This window comes from Gavialis gangeticus, unplaced genomic scaffold (assembly GCF_001723915.1).
Source record: "Gavialis gangeticus isolate Ggan-Ray unplaced genomic scaffold, GavGan_comp1, whole genome shotgun sequence".
NCBI classification, from domain to species: Eukaryota; Metazoa; Chordata; order Crocodylia; family Gavialidae; genus Gavialis; species Gavialis gangeticus.
Window position 1 is genome coordinate 3,208,384 of NW_017728995.1, and position 6,120 is coordinate 3,214,503.

Consider the following 6,120-nt stretch of genomic DNA (forward strand, 5'->3'; position numbering starts at 1 on the left):
GTAAGACATGATTCCAGGCTTTTCAGCTTCAGACTCTTAAGGCTAGTCATGCCTTTGTTTAAATATGTAAAGCCTCAGACTGCATTTGGCCAATACTGTTCTGTTAACTAGATAACTGTGATTAGAGTAATTTGCTTAGCTTTGTTCTGAAGATCAGCAGTTTTATATATCAGATTTGGGAGGAGGGGACAACTTGATTACTTTGTACGTACAAAGGCTGTGTATTAACAGTTTTGGAAAAAATATGCATATGAAGCTTAGGTAAAAAATGACAAACATCTAAAGACAATCATCACATTTAAAAGAATTCTAGGTAAGATTTAAAGTATCAACATACCATTGCTGCCACACATTTCCAACTCATTATAGAGCTGACAGGAGTATAAAAAAAAGAAAAAAGAACATCCTAAGAGGTGAGCATGGATTCCAGATAGAGCTAGTATGAAGCCAAAGAAGAATCAGTTAAAACTCCCACAGAATTTATCCTTACTTCAAGTCCCTGCCATTTTGGGAACAGAAGAAAGTGATATGGACCATAATTTGGGAACCACTGTCCCCCTTGCTAATAAGGAGGGTTAGTTAAAACTTCATAGTTTTGGCTATTTTCATATGAAAAAAGCAGAAGACTTTTTTAAATTGCCCATGGGACAATCTCTTGAAGAATACATTTGATTTCCTACTCTCCCTGCTAAAATCACTGGGCCAGATTCTTCTTTGATTTATATCTTGTGCAATCTATCTGAAGCAGATAAGACTGAGCAGTGTGGAATCTGTTCCAGCAGAAATGTTTTAAAAGTATGGGCTTGATCTGAAACCCATTCATTCGAGTTTAATGCAAGCCTTCCCATTAAAATAAAAAATTGCTTCTTATGACTGTACAACTTTAGAAAGGCATGTCACACAGCCAAGACACCAGGAAAGCAGACACTTGTCAAGGGCAGACGGCTAACATACTACTTGTCATGATCATGTCTGTAACAGAGAACCCAATTTTGTTAGCTGTAGTCAGAGGGGGAACAGGACTTCTGTAGGCTGCATGGGACAGTGATGACAGCAGCCAGCCCCAACAAGAAAACAGGCTGGGGCCTGTTAAGGATCCTGGGAGGGTGCAGGCAGGAACAGCCAAAGCTCGTTAGGCCAAGTGGAGGAAGCCAAGCTAAGCTGAAGCAGACTGATTATCAGGAAGAGTGGAAACCCATGTGTCTGGCTAGAGAGCTAGCTGACAGGAAGGGGTAGAGCTCTGGAGCACATAAAACCAGTCCCTGGGAGCTAGTAGGACAGTATAATTCTGCAGGGAGTAAGGAGAAGATTTTTGGAAGGAGAGGGCGTCAGGATATGGATTGGCCAATGTCTAAGCTGTCTTCCCCCTCCCTCCCCCCGCCCAAGGTTTGCAAAGAGAAAGCCAAGGGGAGCTTAGGGTGTGCAGTGAGGCAGAGACAGAAAGTGAGGTGAATTTTCCACAACTGAAAGAGACCTGGGGGTCATGACTGACCACTAAATGAACATAATCCACCAATGTTATGCTATAGCCTGCAAAGCGAACACCACTTTGGCATGCGTCAATCGATGCATCACAAGCAAGGCTAAGAATGTCATCCTCTTACTCTTCTCAGCATTGGTGAGGCCATAACTGGAGTACTGCATCCAGTTCTGGGTGCCCCATTTCAAGAGGGATGTAGACAAGCTGGAAAGAATCCAAAGGAGGGCCACACGAATGATTAGAGGTCTGAAGAGCAGACCATACAAGGATAGGCTGAAGGACATGGGACTTTTCATCTTGGAAAAGAGAAGGCTGGGGGGTGACAGTAGAGGGAGACTTGGTGGCAGCCTTTAAGGTGGCAGCCTATATAAGGGGTGAACATCAGAGGCTAGGGCAACACCTGTTCACCAAGGCACACGAGGGGAAGACTAGGAGTAATGGTTATAAACTGATAGAAGATCACTTCTGATTAGACTTAAGGAAAAACTTCTTTATGGTTCATATGTTCAGAGTCTGGAACAGACTCCCCCCAGAGGTGGTCCAGTCACTTCTCTGGAGATCTTCAAAAGATGACTGGCTGCACACCTTACTGGGGTCATCTGACCTCAGCAGTCTTTCCTGCCTTAGAGCAGTGGGGCTGGACCTGATGATCTTGTGCAGTCCCTTCCAGTCCCTAACTTCTATGAATCTGTGAAAACAATTTGCTTGTGTTCATGTTTTGACAATGCTTAAGACTGGAGAACCAGGTTGTGGATGCAGGGTTGGAAGAGGCCATGGGCAGAGTACCTGAGGGGCACTTTCCGCTATTAAGGCTAAGACCCAGGAAGCTAGGGTCCAAGGCAATGAACCTGACATGAAGCCAAGCAGGCAGAAGCCTGGATGAGGGTCTTGGGGCCTGAGGGACCCAGGGTGGATTTGGATATAGAGGTCTGCCATAAAGGAACCATTGAGAGCCATCTACAAGGCATGGGCATGACAGTGGGGGTGGCTGGAGGTCACAATACTAGCCGTTAAGTTGACCACAACCCTCTTAATGTTCATTTTTGGGATAAGAGGAGAGAGGCAACAGGCACCAAGGAGTTGGTCACCCTGTATTTCATAGAAAGTCTGTCTTTTTATATATCTAACAGCAAAATTGTGGCAGGCAAGAGACAGAAGGGAGAGGAGCACTGACTGGTCAGTCTGGCCTCTAGGGGTGCCCGACTGGGAAAAGAGACCACCCAAGCCTGTCACAATGTCAAAAATAGTCAATGAACTATCATATGTAGACTTACTTGTATCTTTGCTTCATTTCCTGCCCTCCCTCCCCATCAAAAAGTAATGTGGCTGTGCTGGCTACAGTGAATTAGCATAATAAGGTGAATATAACCCTGATGAGTCTGCTTTATGCGAGTCACAGGAAACAAGCACTGAAAGCCTAACTGAAAGACCTGCCAACCCCTTTCAGTCGAACTGTGTATGTGGTCTGAGTTCTGAAAACACCCTTCCCTCTTCTTATCTTAACTTTCTTCTGGCAAGAGAGGCTGGAGAGGGAGTGGGGGTTGGGACCAAGAAATCTAACCTTCTTCATCAGATGAATGCTGCCTTGATTATCTTTACAGGAAATTAAGACTATTAGATCATCCTATTGCCCAAATGTAATTGTAGTCTTTAAGGCAGAGAAAGCGAACCCCAGACACAAGGAAAAATACTTATTTGTGGGATGGGTGGGATATTTACTAATTTATTCCAGTGGATTTAATTATTCAATGGAGTTTTGTAAGCTGTTGTGAAGACGCTACCAATGGTATTGCTGTTCACAAACTCTAGTCACAAAGTAGGCAGAGTGCTCACAAAAGAGCTAGTCAGGTAGGTTGAGATTCCCAGTTTTTAGCAGTTTTCTTTTCAGCTTTTGTCAGAAGTCCCTGCCACATGTGACATCTCTGCCGTATTACCTTGGGAATTTCTCCCTTCTTCCCCAGGAATTAGTTTCCAAGTAACTATTAAACATACAGATCTTTGACATTTCATTCCTAAAGCATTAACTTACAGATTTAAATAGCTATTTAATTATATTTTTTTTCAGTGCATCTGAATTGGTTCAGCAAGTACCCTCTCATTTTTTTCATTTGCAGACAGGTCTGGCACTTAGAATGAATTTTAATATTAGCTTAAAATGCAAGCTTTCAGATTTGTGAACATCTGTCACAATTATTTATGAAGTATGATGTACAGTGGTAGTTCATAACTGCATTCAGCTAGTAGGTTGAGCACAAGCTAAGCCAGCCCAATTTCACTGCTTTTCGTTTCTTTTTCAGCCTTAATAAAGAGAAAAAAAACTGCAGTGTAGATTTAGTGGAGTAGCATTTTGTATTAATATCTCAGGGAGCTTTTATAAAACTATTAGCTATTTAATCCCTGTTTTAAGGGCTTTAATTATTTTATGCTTGTGCAAGTTAATCCACTAACAGCATTTGGGGACCTAAAAATCTTCTGTTCATCTCCAGGCTATGTTTTGTATAAGTCACGGAACTGCAATAAAAGCCTGTTCAACCTCATCTTCTAGTACCCTGGTTTCTAACATAGAAGAATTTCTCAAGTGACAAGAAGTGGTTCATTTTATCTAAAACCATGTTAATTCATTAATTCTATATCTGTATAATCTTTTCTTTGTAGACCAGTTACTGTAGCCACCAAAATCCAGAGTTTCTAGGAACTGAGTCACTACTTTGTCTTTTGCATTAACAGAAGTGGGTTCAATAAAAAGCATTTCTTCCACTTGTTTTTTCCTCCCCACCAAAAAGGGCGTTTTAAATTCCAATAGGCATGCTCTAGCTTTAAGAAGGTTGAAGTTTCTAAAGCAAATTTCCTCTCTGCACTTCATATCAGCAGCCACTCCTTTCCATATAAGAAAAGGAAACTGTGGCCTCCTGTCACCTGGGGCTTTTACGCAGGACTGGATGGAATAAGATGAATCAGGAAGGGACAGTTAATCATTGCTGTAGAAAGTGTAGTGTTGGAAGCCAAGTAATGGATGTGAACCTTCAAGAAAAGTGTATAGGGGAAAACAGTGGGCCAAAGACAAAGGCCTGTGTGACTTGTATTGAGAATAGAGGAGGAAGAAAAACAACAAGAGAAGCCGGAGGATTAGGGACAGGCATTACACATAAATTAATTTAACTGATCAGAAACTGGTTTAAACCTGTAACAGAACAGATGTGTAGTGCACATAAACTAGTTTGAAAATGGCTGAAACTGGTTTGAGATAAACCTGGTTGAATGTAGTATCAGACTTAACTGATTTGGGTCAAACCAGTTTATGCAATGTCTGACCCAGACCCCTTGCTGGTTTAAGTTAAATCAGAATCCCGGCATGCTCTCTGCTGGGTGGAGCTCTCTGCTTCACAGCAGAGACTTGCAGGCACAGCAGGGTCTGCTGGCTTCCCTGTGCCCACCTCCCCCTGCCCCTTCACCACTCCCTGCTTAAGCAGGAATCCCTTCCTCCTCTGCCACAGCGTGGGCCATAGCCAGCATGCAGTATGCTAGTTAATGCTGTGTAAGGCTCCAGCAGAGACTGCAGACACAGCAGGGTCTGCCTGGCTTCCCCCTGCCCTACCTTGCCTCTCTCTCACTGCTCAAGCAGGAAATCCCGCCCCCCCATCACTCCCTCCCATCTCCCACAGCATGGACCCCAGTCCCAGGGACCCTAGGCATATGGGATGCTTTTGTGAGCACTCTGCCTACTTTGTGACTAGAGTTTGTGAACAGTAATACCATTGGTAGCGTCTTCACAACAGCTTACAAAACTCCACTGAATAATTAAATCCACTGGAATAAATTAGTAAATATCCCACCCATCCCACAAATAAGTATTTTTCCTTGCGTCTGAGGTTCGCTTCCTCTGCCTTAAAGACTACAATTACATTTGGGCAATAGGATGATCTAATAGTCTTAATTTCCTGTAAACTAATGCCGAAAGGTGTCCATTTATGTCTCTCTCAATTTCACTAGGGCAGGCAGGCAGAAAAATGACTGTTTAGGGCTGTTTGGAGCTAATCAACAGGTCAGCAGGTAAGCTGTTTAAGAATTCTGAAGTAATGGAGAGGGGCCATTGTTTTGCTAACTGGGTGATAAAGACTGTTATCACTGTCAGCCCCAACTGGCTTGTTTGCCTTTTAGTTTGCTGCAGACCGTATGACGAAGCAGGGAGGGAGATATCTTCAACAGGTGTATGCACTGCCCCCACTCCTCTGTTGCCTTAGAGTGCTAGCCTGGGGCTGGGGACTGGCAACACTCCCGCCCCTTCAGTAGCCAGCATGAAAAAGCCTGGTACCATGCAGGCAAAACTCCCTAAAGAGAGAGTCCTGCTGGGGCCTGGCCATGCCCCCCTCACCTCAGCTTTCTGCAGAAGACAAGGGAGGGCTGCTCTGGTGCCCCCCAGCTTCTAGCCTGAGCCACTGCAGGCATGTGCCTGAATTTCCTGAGTTCAGAGAGAATGCCTGTCCGGTTTCAAACCAGTTCAGCCTAGCCAAGTTAGACTAACCTGCAAAGACTAAGTCAATTCAGGCTCAGGCTTTTTGGATGTCTGTCCCTAGCCAAGGTGAACCAGCAGTGGACAGTGGCACAAAATCAGAGCATAAAATGTCAAGTAAGAGGATGTG